The sequence below is a fragment of the Triticum aestivum genome, chromosome 6B (genome assembly GCF_018294505.1).
Source record: "Triticum aestivum cultivar Chinese Spring chromosome 6B, IWGSC CS RefSeq v2.1, whole genome shotgun sequence".
NCBI lineage: Eukaryota > Viridiplantae > Streptophyta > Magnoliopsida > Poales > Poaceae > Triticum > Triticum aestivum.
This window is the reverse complement of record NC_057810.1, coordinates 567398484-567422068: the sequence shown is the minus strand read 5'-3', so window position 1 is coordinate 567422068 and position 23585 is coordinate 567398484.

Below are 23585 nucleotides of genomic sequence, written 5' to 3'. Positions count from 1 at the left end.
CGACTCCATCAACCTCGTTCTCTTGAACGCTTCCGCTCGCGATCTACAAGGGTATGTAGATGAACTCCTCTTTCTCGTTGCTAGATGACTCCATAGATTGATCTTGGTGATGCGTAGAAATTTTTTATTTTCTGCAACGATCACCAACACATCCGACACAAAAACCTTGTTGGTCCCTCTCCCTTTCTCTCCATCTCTCTCTCTCTCTCTCTCTCTTTGTGTGTGTGTGTGTGGGGGGGGGGTCTTTCTAGTTCGCATGCATATATACACCATCTATAGGTCTCTCTCGCACACTATGTATGATACTCTAGCTAGTCCAAGCTAGATATCTTAGGTGCACTCATCGTACGCACACAAATTCCTTGGCTCTTTGCCCGTAACTCTCTCACACACCACTCTGTCGTCTCGGAGCTCTTCCCCCCTCTCTCAAACTCTCCATCCACCTGGGTCACACATACACATGCATATCTCACTCGCACTCGATAGGCCCATCTAAAAATCTATCTCTCTCCCTCGTTCTCTCTCCATCTCACACGCACACACACAATCTCATGCCTAGCTAGCCAAGTATGATGGTCTCTCACTCAATTGTAGGCACATGCAGTCCCCCCTATATTAATATGACTAGCTAATCTTAGTCTCCATCACAAACATGTGCATGGTCTATCTCGATTTCTCTTAGGGCATCTTTCTATCGCGCACGCACTCCCTCGATCTCCCACCCATATAGTCCCCTCACGTTCTTGAGGGGATCTCTCTATCACAAACACACCCTCTCTCCCTCCCCATGCGTCCATGCCATCCATGTGTCCCTCTTGACCTTTGTTCCTTGTTGGCCACACCTCTATTGGACATGTGCTACAGGGGTGTCTCTCTCCGTTGCAAACAATCACACACTAGCTATCTTCGTGTATCTCCTCGCCTCGCTTTTCCACCTCGGAGATGCATGCGTGATATGTTCGCATAAGAAACGAAAAAACACACACTCTCTAATTTATCGTTTGTTGTCACTTTCTCTTTCACACACATACTCTTTTTTGTGCACTTACTCATTCTCCTCACACGCACTTGATCTGTCTCGACTTAGGCACTCTCCTCGGTCTATAGCATATAGATTTATTGAAAAGTCAAACATGACAAAGTTTGACCATGTACGTGGAGAAAAACAATTACATCTAGTATGTCAAACATATACCATTAGATTCACCATGAGATGTAGTTTTGTATGATGTATCTTTGGTATTGTAGATATAAATAACATTTGCATAAACCTGATCAAAGTTTCCAAAGTTTGACTTCTAAAAAATTTACATGCACTGCATTATCGAGCGGATGGAATATCTCTTTCCCCCTCTCAGCTATCTGACGCACCACTCAGCCTTATCGGGGCTCCTCAATCTCTCTCAAACTTTATTGGTCAGTTTGGTTCGTGACCTGACCCTCATGCCTTGATTGCCAGTACTGCCTGGTGTGGACGTGAGATGTAAAATATTTCTACCTGGCCAGACTTGTGTGGTGCTGAAGCGGTTGGTTCATGCCTGAGCCAGGCAAAGCATCAACGTCCCATCAATCAATCCATGCAGCAATTATTTAATGCTAATATCCATCCATGTTGCTCTTAGCCTCGTGGCCGCACGACCAGGCACGACCAGGCGTTCGAAATCGGTTGCCTGGGCCAGGCTACTTGCAGTGTCTGGAGTCCAGCCAGGCTATATAAAGTGCAAGGGAACCCAGGCCAGGCGGGCTTTCTTTTTCACAGGGTAGCAACCAAACAAGCGTGCATGAAATCCAGCCACAACCCCAGGCCAGGCAAAAGATGCTCAGGACGCAAGCCAAACTGACCTTATATCTCCCTGGTTCACACATACACATGTCTCGCTCGCGCTATACATATAGACCCATCCAACACTCTCCTCCCTTGTTCTCTCTCCATGTGACACGCACCCCCCTAAGTACCATAATCCCTCACTCCATCATAGGCGCAAGCACTCCCCCGGTCCCCCCTCCTAAGTATGATTATCTCTTACTAGCCATCAGGAACACACGTATTGTCTCCTTCCATCCATACATCTATCTCGATATCTCTCGGGGCATCTTCTATCATGCACACACCTTGTCACTCGAACTCCCACCCATGTAGTCCCATCACGATCTCCAGGGGATCTCTCTATGACAAACATACACTCTCTCCTCCCCATGTCTGTATTTTTTTTGTACGTTTCTCTCGACCTCTCTCCCTTGTTTGTCAGACCCCTCTTGGCCACATGCTAGGGGTCTTGCTCTCTCGGTTCCAAACAACCACACACTATCTCCTCACCTTGCCTCCGTTGTCGAAAATGCATGTGTGATATGTTTGCATAAGACACACACACTTTTTCTCTACTTTTATCGTGTGTTGTCCATGTCTCTTTCACACACGCACACACACTTTTTTCACTCTCTCTCTCTCTCTCTCTAGTTAGGGACTCTGTCACGTCCATAAGCATATGGATGTTTTGAAAAGTCAAACCTCAGAAAAGTTTGACTAGGTATATGTGGAGAAAAACATTTACATCTGGAACGATCATTAGATTCATCACAACATGTACTTACTTCATACTATCATTTATCTTTAGTATTGTAGATATAAGTAATTTCTTTATAAACTTGGTCAAAGTTTCAAAAGTTTGACTTAAAAAAATGTTGGAACTACATTATCGAACGGAGGGAGTAGCTCTTTCTCTCTCTCTCTGCTATCTCTCACGGGCCTCCCCTCTCACTCGAACTCTCTATACCGATGGATTATACGCTCACTTTGTCAGCGTATAGCTCCATATATTGTTTAGTTGACCGGTCAACCAATCCACATGCTGCCTTGTCAGCTCGTGTTCTGTATCTTCGTGTGCTGGCCCATGTGGCAGTGGGTGAAAATAAGTAAACTAGAGGCCCATCTAACATGCGGTGAAGTAAACAAAGTTGAAATCACTCGGGGTAGCACCCCGCACGCTAGTAAATTGAGGGTGCATTGAGGACACACTTCTTGCGCGCGAAGGACGCACTCGCACACAATTCACCACTGCGCGGCGGCATGCACAGAAGGACACACTCGCGCACACCCAGCACACAACAGTACAACACACACCAGCACACATGTACACCGGCGTCGCTGCCGGTTGAGATGGACGATGATGAAGCCATGTACCTAGGGTAGGGTCATGGACCTGTCCAAGATACCCTCCCCAAGGACATTTCTAGAGGAAACCACCTTTCAGTCGATCTGGAAGGGTTCCACTCGACGGACTCGAAGACACTCGACCATGAAGCCAACCACTCGACTGCCAGGAGACCTAAAGTCACTCTACATGCAAATGGTCTATCATTAAGTAGCTTTTATGGTCATCATAACACTTTATTTGTGGTGTTACCAGTAACGCCCGACCTTAATGTACCTTAAACCCTGCATAACTGAGGGCCAGAGGGGTCTGGCGGACTCTATATAAGCCACCCCCTCCTCAGTGTAAAGGGTTCGCACCCCTGTAACTCACGTACACATAATCCAGTCGACCACCTCCGGGCTCCGAGACGTAGGGCTGTTAGTTCCTCCGAGAAGGGCCTGAACTCGTAAACCTCTTGCGTATACAACTACTCCATATCTAGGATCTTGCCTCTCCATTCCTACCCCCTATTCTACTGTCAGACTTAGAACCACGACAGTTGGCGCCCACCATGGGGCAGGTGTCTTGCGACTTATTGGAGAAGTTGCGATTTTTCCGATTTCCTTCATCATGGTTTCAGGCGGAGTTTTGGTTGAGGGCCGCGAGATCCGTCTTGGCGCGCTCACATTCATCACCGACGACTCCGCTTGGCTTCAGGAGGCTCCACTCGACATCGACGCGCTCCCTAGGCGGAGTTTTGGTTGAGGGCCGCGAGATCCGTCTTGGCACGCTCACGTTCATCACCGACGACTCCGCTTGGCTTCAGGAGGCTCCACTCGACATCGACGCGCTCCCTGTCCGCGGGGCGATGCACTTTCGTGCGTGCGTCCGCGGCGTCCTCCTACGGCAACCGTCGACCCAGTATCGGTCGACCCCTGTGTCGTCCTCCCACCCTGTTTCTCGCCGGCGCAAGCGCTCCGGTTTGGTCGAGGCTTCAGCGGTGGGTGAGACACGTGGTGGCCCACCAGTCGGCCACCCCCAAGTCACGGCAATTGAGCCCGACGAATCTCTCTACAGCCTGTTCGATTTGTCGACGGGCTCCGCAGAGACTGCATCCGAGTGCAATAGCAGTGATCCAGCAGCGGAGGTTCTAATGGTCAATGGACCATGCAGTCCTCCCGGCTTTTCCCGCACTGACGGAGGCGACAGCGGAGGCGATCCGGTGCAGGTCCATGAAAAGTATCAACCCGAGCCCCTCACTTCGCTGCAGAGGGAAGAACTTCGCCGCCGGAACATGGATGCGCTACACACTCCTATCGTTGGAGAAACCCCCGAGGCTCGTGCCTTAGAGGACGCGCGCTTGGCCAATTTGGCTGAGCGCACTCGACTGGAGAACCTCCAGCGAGCACTCGACGAGCGTGTGCGGCAATGGGTTCCAGAAACCAGTCGACGTCAACTCTTTCCACCATCGACTCAGGTATATCGAACTCCGATTCAGAATCTAGCAGCTGCAGCCCGTATAGCAGAGTCGATTCAGCCTTCTCAGTCAGAGGCTGGCAGAGGCTTGTTACAGATCAGAGCATTACTCCGGGTAGCAGGAGATCAAAATTCAGCTGTATCACAGTCACGGAATAGGATTCACAGCAGATCCGTCGCTGCAAATACAGTCCAGTCGGCCCATAGCCCAAGATCGCCCCGGGGCGTGAGGAACATGGAGACCGGCGTGATCAGTACAAGAACCGTGAGTAGTATGATCACCGGTTCGATCGTGATGATCGACGTCGAGTGCCCACCCTCCCCCAAGGGGTGGATCATATGCGCCTCCGCAGCAGGATGACAGACGCCATCACAGTGTTGGGCGAAGGATTCCAGTCGACCCCAGGGAACCAGGCTTTGATGCGAGATCCATTATCATTCAAGGTCTGGTCGACAGGAATAGAGCTCACCGAGAAGGTCATGACAGGGATATACCCACCAACAGTAGAGTACACGTCTCAGGACCAGAGTGTTTCAGCAGAGCCATCAGGGCTGCGGTGATTCCTGCCAACTTCAGGTTGGCGACTGGAGTCAGTAAGTTCACTGGTGAGTCCAAGCCTGATACTTGGCTTGAAGACTACTGAATGGCTGTTCAGATTGGCGGTGGCAACGATGAGGTGGCCATGAAACACCCGCCTCTTATGCTAGAGGGCTTGGCCAGAGCATGGTTGAATCAGTTAGCACCCATCAACATTTACACTTGGGAAGATCTTGCCCGAGTGTTTGTCACAACATTTGAGGGAACTTGCAAGCGACCAGCAGGGCTGACAGAGCTGCAATCTTGTGTGCAGAATTCGAATGAAACTCTGAGGGATTACATCCAGAGATGGATCACGTTGCATCACACGGTAGAGAATGTATCTGATCACCAGGCAGTTTATGCCTTCAAGGAAGGCGTTAAGTACAGAGAGTTAAACCTGAAATTCGGTCGAACCGGAGACATGTCTCTGAGTCGAATGATGGAGATTGCCACCAAGTATGCCAATGGTGAAGAAGAGGATCGGCTCCGGAGTGGCAAGCACAAGTCAGTCGCCCATGAAACCGGAGGAGGGAACTCTAGTCGGAAGCAGAAGCGGAAAGCCGAGCCAGCTGCTCCTGGAGAAGCCTTGGCCGTGACTCAAGGAAAGTTCAAAGGGAAGCCCAAAGGGTCTTGGAACCCTAAGAAGGCGAAGGACAAGGAAGGGAATGATGTGATGGATTTGCCGTGCCACATCCACACGAAGAAAGATGAGGAGGGTAAATTCATTTACCCAAAACATACCACTCGACAGTGTCGGCTCCTGATCCAGCAATTCCAGGGGAAACAACCCAAAGATAAGGAAAAGGAGTCGGGCAAAGTTGAAGACAAAGAGGATAGTGATGATGGATATCCCCAGGTAAATTCCACCCCGATGATTTTTGCTGATGTTGAAAGCAAAAGTCGATTGAAAGTTATCAACCGAGAGGTGAATATGGTTGCTCCGGCGACACCCAGTTATCTGAAATGGTCCCAGACTGCCATCACATTTGACCAGTCCGATCATTCGACACACATAGCCACCCCTGGGAGGCAAGCTTTGGTGGTCGACCCAGTCGTCGAAGGCACTCGACTGACTAAAGTTTTGATGGATGGTGGCAGTGGCCTAAATATATTGTATGCAGAGACGTTGAAAGGGATGGGCATCCCAATGTCCAGACTCAGTACCAGCAACATGAGTTTCCATGGAGTCATTCTTGGAAAGAAGGCTGAGTCACTTGGCCAAATTGCTCTTGATGTGGTTTTCGGTGATTCCAAGAATTACCACAAAGAAAAGTTAACGTTTGAAGTTGTGGATTTCCAAAGTGCTTATCACGCTATTTCGGGCAGGCTAGCTTATGCACGTTTCATGGCTCGACCATGTTATGTGTACCTCAAATTGAAGATGCCTGGTCCCAAAGGTGTGATCACTATTACTGGCAATCGGAAGAAGGCGGAAGAGTGCTTTCAGAAAGGCTCAAAGATCGTCGATGCTCATATGGCAATGGTAGAGCTGCAGGAATACCAGAAAACTGCAGACCCACGTGATTTGTTGCGAGCCAAGAAGCCCGCTACGGAATCAGCATTTCAGTCATCCGGTGAGACGAAACCGATTCACATTCACACGACCGACCCCAGTGCTGCTCCGACTCATATCTCCACAACACTCGACTCCAAATAGGAAGAAGCGCTCATCCGGTTCCTCCATGAGAACTGGGACATCTTCGCATGGAAGCCTTCTGACATGCAGGGTGTTCCCAGGGGCTGGCTGAGCACCGTCTATGAGTCGACTCAAAAGTGAAACCTGTCAAGGAACATCTTCAACGGTCCGCCGTCCAGAAGAGAAAGGCCATTGGCGAGGAGGTAGCTTGGCTCTTAGCAGTAGAGTTTATCCGAGAGATTTACCACTCTGAGTGGCTCGCCAATGTTGTCATGGTCCCCAAGAAGGACAAGTCACTTCGCATGTGCATTGACTTCAAACATATCAATCAAGCCTGCCCGAAAGATCATTTTCCTCTCCCCCGCATCGACCAAATAGTCGACTCGACTGCGGGATGTGAGCGCCTGTCTTTTTTAGACGCTTATTCCGGTTACCATCAGATCCGTTTGTATGGACCCGACGAGATCAAAACAGCTTTCATCACTCCATTCGGGTGCTTCTGTTATGTTACCATGCCATTCGGCCTCAAGAATGCCGGAGCCACGTTCATGAGGATGATTCAGAAGTGTCTGCTCACTCAAATCAGTCGGAATGTGGAAGCATACATGGATGATATTGTGGTCAAGTCACAGAAAGGTTCCGACCTGCTGACTGACCTTGCTGAAATGTTTGCCAACCTCAGGAGGTATGATATCAAGCTTAATCCATCAAAGTGCACATTCGGAGTTCCTGGCGAAAATTTACTCGGTTTTCTCGTTTCCGAACGAGGAATCGACGCCAACCCAGAAAAGTCGGTACTATACTCCGAATGAAACGCCTTGTGTGTGTGCACGATGTCCAGAAGCTTACTGGATGCTTGGCCGCTTTAAGTCGATTCATCTCTCGTCTCGGTGAAAAGGCATTGCCTCTTTACCGACTGATGAAGAAGTCAGACAAGTTCGAGTGGACTCCCGAAGCTGATGCAGCGTTTGCAGAGCTAAAAGCCCTGCTCTTCACCCAGCCGGTGCTTGCTGCCCCAATCAGCAAAGAGCCTTTGCTGCTTTACATTGCAGCCACAGGACAAGTTGTCAGTACAGTACTTACGGTCGAGCGGGAAGAAGAAGGGAAAGCCTTTAAAGTTCAGCGCCCAGTATATTATCTTTCTGAAGTGTTGACCCCATCAAAGCAAAGATACCCTCATCATCAGAAGCTTGTATATGGGATTTATATGACCACGAAGAAGGTTGCTCATTACTTCTCTGACCATTCCATTACAGTCGTCAGCAACGCTCCATTGTCAGAGATTCTACACAACAGAGATGCAACTGGTCGAGTGGCAAAATGGGCGATTGAACTCCTTCCCCTGGATATCAAGTTTGAGGCAAAGAAAGCCATCAACTCCCAAGCAATAGGAGATTTCATCGCCGAGTGGATGGAACAGCAACTGCCGACTCAAGTTCACTCGGAGCACTGGACCATGTTCTTTGATGGTTCTAAGATGCTGAATGGTTCTGGTGCTGGGGTAGTGTTGGTTTCCCCCCGAGGAGATAAGCTCAGATATGTGCTCCAGATCCACTTTGATTCCTCCAATAATGAAGCAGAATACAAAGCACTTTTGTATGGGTTGCGTATGGCCATTTCACTCGGCGTCCGTCGCCTCATGGTCTATGGCGACGCAGATTTGGTGGTTAATCAAGTGATGAAGGAGTGGGACGTCAGAAGTCCGGCCATGACTGGTTACTGCAATGTAGTGAGAAAGCTAGAGAAGAAATTCGAGGGGTTAGAGCTTCATCATATACCCCGACTGAAAAATCAAGCGGTTGATGATTTGGCAAAAATAGGTTCCAAGAGAGAAGCCATTCCAAGTAATGTGTTTTTGGAACACATCCACACGCCATCAGTTCAGGAGGATCCTTTCACCGAAGAAGCCCCGCAGCCAAAAAGTGTCATGGATCCGACTGAAGTTGAGGTCCCAGCTATGGTCGACCTGATCATGGAAGTTTTGGTCATCACTCCTGACTGGACAGTGCCATACATCGCATATATCCTAAGGAAAGAGCTCCCAGAGAACAAAGAAGAGTCTCGACAGATCGTCCGTTGATCCAAGGCCTTTATTGTGATAAAGGGACAGCTGTATAGAGAAAGCGCGACTGGAGTCAGTCAGAAATGTATAACACCAGAAGAAGGTCAGATAATTCTCGAACATATCCACTCGGGGACCTGTGGTCGTCATGCGTCCTCTCGGACCATTGTGGCTAAAGCAGACCGAGCGGGGGTTTACCGGCCAAGAGCAAATGAGATGGCAAAGGAGATAGTCGACAAGTGTGAAGGATGTCAGTTCTATTCCAATATGTTGCACAAACCTGCCTCAGCCTTGAAGACCATTCCACTCGTCTGGCCCTTCGCTGTTTGGGGATTGGATATGGTTGGACCACTGAGAACTGGCAGGAGCGGCTTCACCCATGTACTGGTGGCAGTCGACAAGTTCACTAAGTGGATTGAAGCTAAGCCTATCAAGAATCTTGATGCCGGCACTGCTATCAGCTTCATCAGAGAGTTGATATTCAGATATGGAGTTCTGCACAACATCATCACTGATAATGGGTCAAACTTTGATTCTAACGAATTCAGAGCTTTTTGCGCTTCTCAAGGCACGCGAGTCGACTACGCTTCCGTCGCTCACCCCCAGTCGAATGGAGAAGCAGAAAGAGCAAACGGCCTGATTCTCAAAGGACTGAAACCCCGGTTGATGCGTGATCTCAAGCAGGCAGCAGGCGCGTGGGTCGACGAACTTCCATCAGTTCTTTGGGGATTGAGGACCACTCCTAATCGGTCGACTGGGCGAACTCCATTTTTTCTGGTCTATGGAGCTGAGGCAGTTCTGCTGAGTGACCTGCTTCACAATGCACCCCGAGTCGAGCTTTACTCTGAAGATGAAGTAGAACAAGCCCGGCAGGACGCAGTCGACCTTTTGTAAGAAGAAAGAGAGATGGCCATGATTCGATCGACTATCTATCAGCAGGACTTGCGTCGATTCCATGCCAGAAACGTGAAGAGTCGAGCCTTCCAAGAAGGAGATTTGGTCCTCCGAGTGGATCAACAGAAGCCACACAAGCTCGCTCCTACTAGGGAAGGCCCCTTCGTCGTCACCAAAGTTCTCCACAATGGAGCATACCGTCTTTACAATGTCGATCGCCAGATTGACGAGCCACGGGCTTGATATGCGTAGCTGCTCCGCCCCTTTTATACTTAAGTAATCACTCGGGTGAGATGTAATAAAAAGTACCTCTATAGTTTGTTTATCAAAGACAAGAGTGTTATAATTTTCCCAGTGATTGTTGTTTCTTTTGTTTACGTGAGAAATCCCCCAGTGGGTGGCTTAGCTGCGAATCCGTTTCGCCTAAGTTTGCGAAAAAAAATCCCTACCGAGTGACGAGCAAGCCTCTCACTCGGGGGCTTAGCTGCGAATCCGTTTTGCTAAGTATTTAAAAAATCCTACCGAGTTGTGAGCCAGCCTCCCACTCGGGGGCTTAGCCACAGTCCAAGTACTCGCCTAAGTTTAAAAAATCCTACCGAGTGGTGAGCCAGCCTCCCACTCAGGGGCTTAGCTGTAGTCCAAGTACTCGCCTAAGTATTTAAAATCCCTACCGAGTGACGAGCAAGCCTCTCACTCGGGGGCTTAGCTGCGAATCCGTTTTGCCTAATTATTTAAAAAATCCTACCGAGTGGTGAGTCAGCCTCCCACTCGAGGGCTTAGCCGCAGTCCAAGTACTCGCCTAAGTTTAAAAAATCCTACCGAGTGGTGAGACAGCCTCCCACTCGGGGGCTTAGCTGCAGTCCAAGTACTCTACTAAGTATTTAAAAACCCTACCGAGTGGAGAGCAATCCTCCCACTCGGGGGCTTAGCTGCAGTCCAGTACTCGCCTAAGTATTTAAAAATCCTACCGAGTGGAGAGCAATCCTCCCACTCAGGGGCTTAGCTGCAGTCCAGTACTCACCTAAGTATTTAAAAATTCTACCGAGTGGGGAGAAATCCTCCCACTCGGGGGCTTAGTTGCAGTCCAGTACTCGCCTAAGTATTTAAAAATCCTACCTAGTGGAGAGCAATCCTCCCACTCGGAGGCTTAGCTGCAGTCCAGTACTCGCCTAAGTATTTAATCCATTCCGATCCGCAAGGACGACAAGGTGTAGGTCGACTACTACCTTCTCCTTCGGAGCTACGCCACAAATACAATGTGCGCTCTACAAGGACGACGAGGTGCAGGTCGACTGCTACCTTCTCCTTCGGAGCTACGCCACAATTACAATGTGCGCTCTGCAAGGACGACGAGGTGCAGGTCGACTGCTGTCTTCTCCTTTGGAGCTACACCACAAATACAACGTGCGCTCTGCAAGGACGACGAGGTGCAGGTCGACTGCAATCTGTGCTCCATCCCTACCTGCAAGAGCGACGGAGTGCAAGTCGACTGGACTTTCCACCTCAGAGCTGCGTCTCAAGCACTAAAGTATATTCCGAGTGAAGAACAAAGTTCGCTCGAAGGAAAATGCACGCATATTCAACGATAAGCCAAGTTCAGATAATATCCTACGGATTCAGAAGTGCTCAGGTGTCAAGCCTGTAAAAGTTTATCGGTTACAAAACCACTCGGCATTCCGAGGCAAATTTAAGGCAAAGCATAGAAGTTTTTCTTACTCCTCAGGTGGAGGACTGGAGGGCGCGACAAACTGGTCCAGGTCGATTCCGTCAGCAATCCGAGTGGCAGCAACAATGAAGGTCTCCATGAAAGATTGGAAGTCGTGCTTCTTGGTATTGGCCACTTTGATGGACACCAGCTTGTCTTCTCGCGCATCCTTGCAGTGAACACGTACCAGGGACAGAGCAACGTCAGCACCGCACCTGGCAGAAGACTTCTTCCATTCTTGCACTCGACCTGGAACGTCATTCAGTCGAGTCATTATAGACTCGAGGTCATTTTGAAGCGTCTCTCCCGGCCAGAGTGTCGTGTCGATTCGCGACGCTGCAACCTTCAGTCGAGCAAGGTAGTCAACAACTCCAGCAACACGAGAATCCAGTCGGAGCACGTTCATAGCGGCTTCATCCTTCATGGGAGAGTTAATGGGGTCCAAGCTTGTCTCCACTCGACTGGTCTCCTCTTCGAAGTTTTGGTAGAATTCTGTAAACACAATTCGAAGTTAAGCCAACAGTTCTATGATGAGTCGATGATAACAAGTCAGTCGGATAGAAGAGATTACCTTCAAGCATGATGAATAACTTCTTGGCGAGCCCTCCCAGATAAGCCTCCAGATCGTTCTTCTTCCCCGCCAGTTCGCTAGCCTTGTAACTCAGAGCTATCTTATCATTCTTCAGACGGCTAACCTCCTTGTTGGCCACATCGAGAGCAGCTTTCAGATTAGCATTCTCCTCTTCAAGTTTACCAACTAAAGCCAGTTTTTCTTCCGCAAGCTTCGTTTTGTCCAAAGCCGCCTTCTGCGCCTCGGTGAGGTCATGGTCCTTCTTCTTCAGAGCCTCCTTCATTTTATCTGCAAAGTGACAATGAGATCAGAATCAGGAATGAGCAGAAAGATAAAGACAGTCGTCAAGATTCTCACCAACCATACCTTTCGCTTCATCTTTCGCCTTCTTAAAGTTCTCCTGAACAAGCTTCAAGTCAAGGTCAAGCTGGATATGCTTGTTTTCCAATTCAGTATAGCGAGCCACAAGCTCGCAAGTTTTCTATGAAGGGTCAGTCGACAGACATCAAAGATAGGTTGCTTTCGAGTGACTAAGAGAAAAATCGTAGCATTTCTAAGACTACAGCCGAATCAAAATATTCAACAGTAGTCTTGGGGACTACACCCAGTGGGTGCACTCAGCGTGCCCCCACTGGTTCTACCGACTCGGTTCGATCAGTCGACCGAAAGAGACAAAAAGGTTATGATCCTAAACCATAGCTAATTGCCAGCAGTCAGGCACGGTATCATCATGATCTAAAAAAACAGGTTCTTCAAACCTTAGTCGACTGCCAGCAGTCGACCATGGTCTCGGGGACTACACCCAGTGGGTGCACTCAGCGTGCCCCCACTGGTTCCAAGATTCCATTCGACATGGTCTGACCAGACCGAGTGAAGACGTTAGAGTGAAGAAATTCAAAATACAAAGACTACAGTCGACTGCCAGCAGTCCACCATAGTCTCGGGGACTACACCTAGTGGGTGCACTCAGCGTGCCCCCACCAATCCAAAAATTCAATCGACACACCCAGTGGGTGTACAGATACAAAGATCTTCGGAAAGAAAGTCTTCAGATAGCATATCCTAACAGAACAAGCGGTGACCAACTAACTTGGACGTTGCTCTGAAGGGCTGAGCTAGCATCACAGGCCGCCTGGCTGGCTTCCCGGATCTCCTTCACCTGCTCCATCATGATCCCCGCCTGGCGTATAGCCTCCTTAGCAGCACCCGCTTGGTCCTCTGGGACGTGGTGTGTGGCAAAAAGGGAAGGTGGGTCAGCAGTCGACGACGAAGGTCGAGCACTCGTCAGCAGCACAGCGAAGGACACGGAAGTCCGAGTGATGTTGCCACCCTCCTGAATCAGTGTCTCAGGCTCTGATGCAGTCTGAGTGGTCTTGCCAGCTGGCGCCTTTCTATTTCTCCTCGGCCTCAGCGGCGCCTCATCGTCATCATCAGGGAGATCAATGACATGAGGAGGAGCTTCGGGAAAAGTCCAAAGTTAAAAACGAAAATCCAATCGACCAAAAGCGAAACTACAGAGATCATACCAAGGTTGGAGGTGGTAGCGTCTTCCATTTCCTGGTCTTCGTTCCTGGTGGAGGTCTCGGAGGTAGCAGCACTGCAGATTTTAGAAACCAGTCGGATAGCCAACGAGTCGACCAAGAGTCTGTCCATGCTAAACGAGAAAACGCAAGTTCCGCTGTTACCCAGAAATGGTGGGAATGACCATCCTCATCTTGAGCAAGGCCTTTGGCGGCTTTGATGACGCCGCTCGGGGATGCTTCGGCGCTTTTTCAGTCGGCGCTGGAGAGGTCGTCCGAGGGCGCTTCAACGACTGCCCAACAGGCACAGTCACTTTGCCACGCTCGACCGCGGGCTCGTGGATGAGCTTGGATTGCCTTTCCGTGCGAGGAGGATCGACTTCCTCCTCCTCCTCTTCACTGGAGCCGTCGTCATCCTCTTCCCCCTCACCATCAGATTGCCACTCCTCCTCACTTTCGCCTCCGCTTGCCTCCTCCTCCTCGGCCTGTTCTTGCGCCCTGTTGGGCATCGAGTACATCTCAGTGGTAGCCTGGAAGACAACAAACAAGAAAAAAGTCAGTCGACTGATTTTAAGCAAACATAATGAAGAAAGCAGGATCACAGTCAGAGATGTAGAATTGGACCTTGTCTACTTCGTATGATTGGTCGAGTGGAGGAATCCTCCTGGCTCCTCGGGGGTTGTCTTTGTTCCCTGTGATGGCCGTCAGCCACCTCTCCAGCGTGGCTTCCTTGACCTCCTCTGGGTGGATCCGAGTGGTGTCCTCAGTGCCAGAATACAGCCACATCGGATGGTCTCGAGCTTGAAGCGGCTGGATGCATCGTCGGAGGAAGACCTCCAAGAGGTCCATGCCGGTCACCCCGTCATGGATAAGCTGGACAACACGTTTGACCAGCACCTTAACCTGCACTTTCTCTTCCAGGATCACCTTCAAAGAGGAAGGCTTCCTCACTTGGTCCATAGAAAAAGGAGGGAGTCCGGTCGACTGCCCTGGCGTTGGCTGGTCTTTGCAGTAAAACCAGGTCGACTGCCATCCACGGACCGAGTCGGGTAGGACCATGGCCGGAAAAGCACTTTTCCCCCTCATCTGAACCCCAAGACCCCCACACATCTGAATCACTTGTGTTTTCTCATCACTCGGATTGGCCTTTTTCATCGTCTGTGAGCGACAGGTGAAAATGTGCTTGAAAAGACCCCAATGAGGCCGACAACGCAAGAAATTCTCGCACAAAGACACGAAAGCAGCAAGGTACACGATGGTGTTGGGTGTGAAGTGGTGGAGCTGCGCCCCAAAGAAATTCAGAAATCCCTGAAAGAAAGGGTGAGGCGGCAAAGTAAACCCACGGTCAACATGGGTGGCCAAGAGAACGACCTCACCCTCCTGAGGCTGCGGCTCAGACTCCTTCCCCGGGAGCCGCGCCGATCCATGGGGGATCAGTCCTCCATTGGACAGGTCGTCAAGATCTTCTTGACGAATCGTCGAGCGGATCCAGTCACCCTGGATCCAGCCCTGCGGTAGGCCGACCCTCGATGAAGATCCGCCCCGACTGGTCGCCCTTCCCTTCGCCTTCGCTGTCGCTTCTTCGCCCGCTCCAGGGCCGCCGTCTTCTCTTTCATCATCGTCGCCAGCGAGACACGCACAGAACAGCGACACTGAGATGGAAGCGAATGCGGCAGATAAGTCTGAGGAAGAGAGGAGGAAATGAGAGCGCACTGTTCAAAACCCCCCGTCCGGGGCCTTATATGAGGTTACTTCTGAGTGACTGACTTGTAGGCCCGGGCGATCCTGTCCAATCCCGCAACAGTCACACGCGTGATACGTGGTGAAAAAGGTGGTGCGGAGATCAAGGCGTCCCTGCCTTATCCCATCCGATTACTGCGGCCTCCTCCGCCCCGCGCGCTTCCCAAAATTCGAATCCCGCTAAATCCATGGGCTACAGAGCAACTCGTCAGACGGAAGATTTCCTCCGCCCTGTCGTTCGGAGCTTTCCAAGTAAAGAAATTCACTCGACGGATACAAAGAATGGATCAAGCCGACTAGAAAAGAAGTTGGTGCCGTCACCTAAGTTCATTGATCCAGAACAAGATATACTCATAGCACGAAAATGGGTCGGAAATGTGTTCAACTCCTTCCCCACTCAAACCTCGATCCATTCGGGGGCTAATGATGAAGCAATGTACCTAGGGTAGGGTCATGGACCTATCCAAGATACCCTTCCCAAGGACATTTTTAGAGGAAACCACCTTTCAGTCGACCTGGAAGGGTTCCACTCGACGGACTCGAAGACACTCGACCATGAAGCCAACCACTCGATTGCCAGGAGACCTAAAGTCACTCTGCACGCAAACGGTCTGTCATTAAGTAGCTTTTATGGTCATCATAGCACTTTATTTGTGGCATTACTAGTAACGCCCGACCTTAATGTACCTTAAACCCTGCATAACCGAGGGCCAGAGGGGTCTGGCGGACTCTATATAAGCCACCCCCCTCCTCAGTGTAAAGGGTTCGCACCCCTGTAACTCACATACACATAATCCAGTCGACCGCCTCCGGGCTCCGAGACGTAGGGCTGTTACTTCCTCCGAGAAGGGCCTGAACTCGTAAACTCTTGCGTATACAACTACTCCATAGCTAGGATCTTGCCTCTCCATTCCTACCCCCTATTCTACTGTCAGACTTAGAACCATGACAGACGGCGAGGCAGCCAACAAGCGGAGGCGGCTCGAGCCAAAACCGCATCCGGCGAGCCTGGACTTCATCAGCAGCCTCCCCGACGACATGTTGCTCGCCATCATCAGCCTCCTCCCCACCAAATCTACCGTGCAGACCGCCCTGCTCTCCTGACGGTGGTGCCCCCTATGGCGCTGCGTCCCCCTCAACCTCACCATTGACAGCTGCCTCTGCGACGGGGATTGCAAACGCATGGCCGCAGTCTCCAAGATCCTTTCATCGCACCCTAGGCCAGCCAGACGCCTTGACATCCACATGTTCAGTACCAACTGCAAGGTCCAACCCAAGTTCGACGACTGGTTCTTATCCCCCACCCTAGATCAGCTCGAGGAGCTCAGCTTTGAAGCTAGACGACGTCGCTCTCTGCCGCCGTCCGCGCTCTGCCTCACGCCAATGCTGCACCATGCCAGCTTCAGCTCCTGCTATCATCCCCAGATTAATGTCGCGCCCGCCCTTCTTCTCCCTCAACTCAAGCAGCTCGACCTCTTCGACATTGTCATCTCAAAGAAGGCTATGGAGCACCTGCTCCGTAGTTGTATTGTGATCGAGTACCTTCGTCTTGAGCAGATCCACGGGTTCATTAGCCTCCACATAGCCTCAACGAATCTCCGATGGATTTATGTGTCTTGCTGGCCCCGCAACAAGACATCAATTGGGAAGAGATCACTCCAGCTGTTCCATGTTATGGTCATTGAGAATGCGCCTTTCCTTAAGAGATTGCTTGTATCGGATCTAGAAGGTCCACCAAAAATCAGGGTCATTGACGCGCCGAAATTGACAGCGTTGGTGTACTCGTTTGCCAAATTCTCCGAACTCTTTATTGGATCCGTAATCATTCAGGTACAACACTCATCTTCTTCTCCGTCTTCTTGAAATTCACATTTTTAAATTTCTTCTTGATGTATTTACGACCATCTTCTAGAAAATGATTCCCACAAGCTTGACCTAGTCCATGCGCACAGTGAAGATCTTAGCACTAAAATCTATCGGCCTCAATCTGGATCAAGTTGTTGGATTCCTTACACGCTTTCCGTGCACGGAGAAGCTACTCATCGAGGTGAAACTTATTTCCTATAAGTAAACGGTAATCACAACGTAGCTCAATTTTTTCGCAATTTTCCCAAATTACGATGACAAATGTAGTGTTCAAAACTGCATCTACGCACTGCACCGAAAGAAATGTTTTTAGTATTTTTTTCTCACGTGATCACGTGCATCGTTTTTATGCTGTACTACTATAGTAGCCTAGGCTAGTCATAGTGGAAAGTAACTTAGACTACTCCAGTAACTCTATGGTTACCCTAAGAGCAAGTACTACCTCCGTCCTGGTTTACTCTTCCAATTTTGTAGTATCAAAATTTGACCATAGATTTAACTGACAAAATGTTAATGCATGTCACTAAGAACTATATCGTTGGATTCGTATTTGAACATAATTTCAAATGGTGTAATTTTTAGTGACATGCATTGGCATTTTCTTAGATAAATCTATGGTCAAAATTTTATACTAAATACGAGGTAGTATTCCCTCCGTCCCAAAATTCTTGTCTTACATTTGTTTAGATACAGATGTATCTAACGCTAAAATGTAACTAGATACATCCGTATTTAGACAAATTTAAGACAAGAATTTTGGGACGGAGGAAGTACAAAAGTGGGCTATGTAGGCCAAAACATGTGCCAAATTCACTTGTGATGCATTTGGCATCGATGCCCCTCCATTGCTCACCTGGTGCCCCAATCTGGATCACCTACTTTGCTCCGGTGCCAAATTAACTCAAGCAATGAAAAAACACTGCGTGGGAGAGAGAGAGAGGACTGAGGCAATAAAAAAACACTTGTTTGGGAGAGTGAGAGGCTAGTGTAGTTGGTTTGATTGATTTGTTTATACATGTGGGTCTGTGTGCACAGCGATGCCAACTCTCTCACATCGCGAGAGCGGTGCTAAAATCTTTTGATTTGACATCGATGCGTATTATGTGGCATACTTTTGCGAAATATGGCATCGGGCACATAGTGGAAGGCAACAAATGCCCAAGCTCTTCACATGCTCCTACTTAAATGAGAGGAAACACACACACACACACACACACACAGAGAGAGAGAGAGAGAGAGAGAGAGTGAAAAGATATCACTAGCCAGCAAACCCTATTGTATGAGCGAATGATATTGGTACCTCTTGATGACACGGCAATCTTATAGAGCCAGCTGCTCTAATATGTTCTCTTCTTTTGCAGATAAAAAAGACCCGAAAGTGAAAAATGTGCTGCACTATAACAATCTCATCGAATGCCTTGATCTCCATCTTACAGAAATTGATTTAATCGACTACCAAGGCAGCACATCTAAGATTAAATTGGCCAGGTTCTTTGCTCTGGAGGCAAGTGTGCTCAAGGTAATGAGGTTTGGCGTTCTCTGGCACAACAATGAATGGCGTGCTGATCACCGCAAGCGTCTAAGCCTAAATGACAAAGTCTCCGCAGAAGCTGAATTTGTTTTTGAAACATCAAGTGGCCAGAGACTCGAAAACTTATTTGCCCATTAGTGACTTGTCAGGGCGGTGGATTTTAGTTTGTACGATAATCCTACATCCACCTAAAGTAAGGGAAGTTCTTACGTAAACTTCCTAGTAATTCCTTCTTCGTAGGTGTAGCATTACTCCTAACATTTGTAATATCAGTTTAAAACTTGTAATATTGCAGTATCCTATATCAGTTGGTGATGATGTCGTGCCTCCCATCTTTCACCAATAGCCGTCGGATCTAGATCTGACGCATACAAACCAAGCTTCTCCATTTTTGCCAAAAGATGCCCGCTCTTGTTCCCTATTTACAAACAACTCCTTGTCTCTCACAATCAGCCTTATCTCCTCCCCACCACATCTAGAAGGCCGTGGAAAAATCTAGCGCGATGGCAGCTGCCGGCGCCGTCCACCCCCAATCTTGGTGTTCCGTGCAATGCACGGGCATCTACACACGGGAAATTATGTCGAACAGGGCTAGTTGTAAGCAGGATAGCTCTACAGCCATGATGATAGTGACTGCAGACGGTCAGGCTGACTATGGTATGCCGAACACGACACCTATACTCAGGTGTCGTCTCCGACGCAGGGTCTTGTCACTTCACTGTGAGGAGCAGCAGGTAATAATTTGACCAACGGGTAGTACAGTGCTAGTACTCCTACTACTACACTGGTAGTACTACTACTAGTACTAGTAGCACCACCGTCTGGATTTAGGAGTACTACCACGTCCATCTAGATTTTAGTATTTGACTAGCAATATCTAGTAATGCATGTCACAAAAAATGTACTACTCCCTCTGTAAAGAAATACATGGTGTTTTATTCCTATCGGCGAGAGAACTTAATGTCTTTTTGCTAACTAGAGTACTAATAGGATTACATGCAATGAACTAAACACTGCATGTCATGTTTGGTAGTCTCAAGTCATTGAAAGCATGCACGGCCCATATCTCTCATTGGTTGATATGTCACGAAATAAGAAACAAGGAGGGAGTTAATGCACCATGCCTAAGTGTTTTGGGATTATTTGGTTTTCGTAAGGTGACTTACACAACATTTTTGTTTACATGCATTAACATTTTATTAGTTAAATCAAATGTCAAAACTTGGCACAAAATGCAAAGGGGACCAATAAACTAGTAAACATCAAACTTCTCTCGTTTGGCCCCAACTAGAGGTCCGGTGAGATGACTATACTGCACCGACACGGAGGGGGACGCAGCTTCATTGACTTACGGCAACTACCTTTGGGTGAATGACACGTGGGCCCAAGGGGTGGCTGGCCCACCTATCATACAGCCAAAGGAAGGTGCAGTAGAGGGCCGAGGAGTAGTACGAAATCCTACACACCTACGCACGCTAACCAAGGGCAAGAGTGATCACTCGAATCGCAAGATCAGTTGACTAGAAGCTAAGCTAGACCCATGGAGGCGATGAGCGCGAGCATCAGCCAGCTGTGCCAGATGGTCCACGACGCCGGCCTGCGGCCCGGCACCGAGGAACGTCTCCAGGTAGTATTGCTTGAGGCCGCCAGGGCGAGGGGCCGCTTGGATGATAGCTTCATCTCCTTGTTTGGCGAGGTCCTCCTCGGTTTCCTCGACAAGTTCATCGTCGTCAAGAAGCTCGCGGACGACTTTGACGTACGCCTCCAGCCGACGCGCCCAGGCTCTGCGATGCCCGCCACCCTCAACAGCCACTATGGTGACAACCTCTTCGACGCACTGGTGGCCCTGCGACTGCCCGCCGTCGCGCTGGAGAATGTCCACCTCGAGGTCGCGCTCGCCGCACAACGCCTAGCGCAGCAAGACACCATCGACATAATCATCCACATCAACGCGCAAATCGTCCACAAGGACTACTACATGCAAGAGGAGGACGATAGGACGCTGGCCTTCTTGTACCGCAGGGCAACCTTGGACGGCATTGTTCAGAAGCACGTTGAGCTCGCCGCCAAGGCCGCTGCTCCTCACACGTCGGTTGGTGACCCGACGCACCAGGGCGTGAGGATGTCGTTGATGGATCCGTATGTATTTTTATCTTTCCGTCAAATCCATGCAGTAGTATATGATACTACTAGTAATTATCTTACCTTTCGCATCAACTTCATAATTTTCATACGTACTCCATGCATGAACGGCGCTAGAACCAAACTTCTCATTACTCTAGGCAAAATCGTTATTTTCTATCTATCGGTCGCACCATGGAGCAGAACCAAATTTTACAAGTTACAAGTTCAAAAGGAAAAGCCTGCCGTGTTCGCGTCGCACCCCCACACGGTTGGTTCGGCACGCCACTCAAGCGGGAATGCGTGAGGTGTTGCATTTTCACTTACAAGTGGGACCGCAGTTGAGCAAACCGACTATCGGCAAACCCCCAGCCCGCCCACCGTGCGATGGCTAAGAAAACGGGAGGGAGAAGAGATGGATGTAGCACGGACGCCAAGAAAATTGGTGTCGGATGGGACTCGTGTGGGTGGCGTGTGCCGTACTGCTAGACGTGAATGCTAGTTATGGCCCATGCCACCCCACTATATCGAGCCTATATCGAGGTACCTAGAACAAATTTCCTGCAGTCCGTGCTCTGCCCTCCTCTATCTCTCTTCTCAGCCAGCCAGCGGACGCGCAGAGCCCATCGTCTGTTTGCTTACATGCGGTCCCACATGTCAGTGAAAATGCAAGAGGACCCACTGAACCTACACATCTTTCACCTCGACGTGCTGGTGATGAAAAACAAATCCAATAATGATCTTCGATGGCCGCTTTTGGAGTTACTCAAGAGTAGTAAGATTCTATTTACAGCTTAACCCAAGATGCACATCTCGTGGCTTCAACTACCACTCTATTTTCTTGCATGACATGACCTAGATGCTGGATGTCGCACGTGTCGGCAAAAGGAGGAAGAACCCAACCAAATCTTTGGTTGTGCTCTCGGATTAGACTAGTTGTGCTAACTTTAATTTTTTATTGTGTACTCCCTCTGTTCCAAAACACTTGACTTCCATTTGTCCAAAAATGGATGTACCTATATACTAAAACATGTCTAGATACATATATATTTTGACAAATAGAAGGCATGCATTGTGCAACGGAGGAGTAGAATGGATGCAAGTTTTTGTATTGGGAAGAAGAGTACATCCATATATTGATAGAGTGCAATTTAGTAGATGTTCTAGCACTTTTAGCTAGCACAGAGGCTAGAGATGAGACTAGTGCACTTGTTGATACTCCTACTAGAATAGAGGCTAGACATGAGACTAGATGCGAGGAAGCAATGTCTGCTTCTTTACACTCGAAGAAGAAAGAAGCAGGCAAGATCGAGCCTCCGCGGATCAACAATGAATGCATCGAGAAGGCACTAATCCAACTTACAGGAGTAGTAAAATGTATTCTTGTGGTTCTTGTTTTCTTTGGTCTTGCTTGTCTAGTCAAAATTATCGTTGGAGTTCGTGCAAAACGGAGGTCCGTTTGGGGTCGTGCGTTGGAGTTGGCCTTACAAGTGGGACCGCAGTTGAGGAAAACAACTATCGGCAAACCCCCACCTCGCCCGCCGCGCGATGGCTAAAGTTAGAGAAACGATGAGGTTGAAGAGATTGCTCTAGCACGGACTCCAAGATATAATATGGTGTCAGATGGATGTCGTGGTGGTGGCGTGTGCCGTACTCCTGGACGTGAATGCTTGTTCTGGCCCATGCCACCCTACTACTCCTACTACTTACTCCTACTACTTACTCCTACTACTTACTCCTACTATATACTACTAGTATCGAGGATTCGAGGTGCTGGTTACGTACAGCGAACACATTAACATATGGCTACAGTAAATACACCCGCCCGACGCGCGAAGCATGTGAAGCTAGTACAAATAGTGTACTAGTACTATTGTTGATTGGCCTCATTCGATAACCTATTGCAATGCACATACAATTATGTATTCGGAAAACATTTTTTTTGCCTCGTCGCACCACTCACTCAGAGAAGCGACTCGAAAGCCATTCATAAATTTAGTAAGTTTATCACAGGCATATCATTTTATTACATACAACAGGTCATCAACCCACATCGACAATGAGGATACATTATAAATACTAAAGTTTTCACCACACAACAAATAACAAGCAATGAAATGAACTTCAACTCAACCATTCCTCGGTGTTGGAAACGCTTGATTTGAACCACAAGTGATTCTCTGGGACGGGCCATCCATTGTCGATCTGGAGACCAACGCAGGACTGATCATCCAGGCTGAAGCGGCCTACTATATCAGTACCAGGGTAGGGAACCACCCAAATGTCCGAGGTATAGACACTGTTGCTTCTCATAAATGGTAGTAACATTGTGTCAACAGCAGTTGGATCGCCTTTCACCATCATTGGATAGTTTTGTCCAAGGAAGAGCGAGTTTTCTCCAAGACTATCAATTCTGTACCAGGGAGAAGGAGTTGGCGCTAGCACACTAGTATCCATCCCGAATACCATGCAACATGTGTTGGAATAGGTCCGGAGAGTGCGACCATGGGAGACTACACGTGCTTCCTTAGTAGTAACATCATCAGTGGGCTGTATACACACAAGAAGAGGTGATCCATCGGAATTAGTTTCTAGGCGCCACAGAGTATATGGGCGCTGCTCGTCCTCATGATCGTGATCATCACCATCGTCATCTCCCCCTTGGTTATAAAAATTTTCAAGTATAGGTGGTGGAATGTTCACAGGACCTTGGAAACACAAGAAGAAGGTTAATTAGTAAAGGGAAACT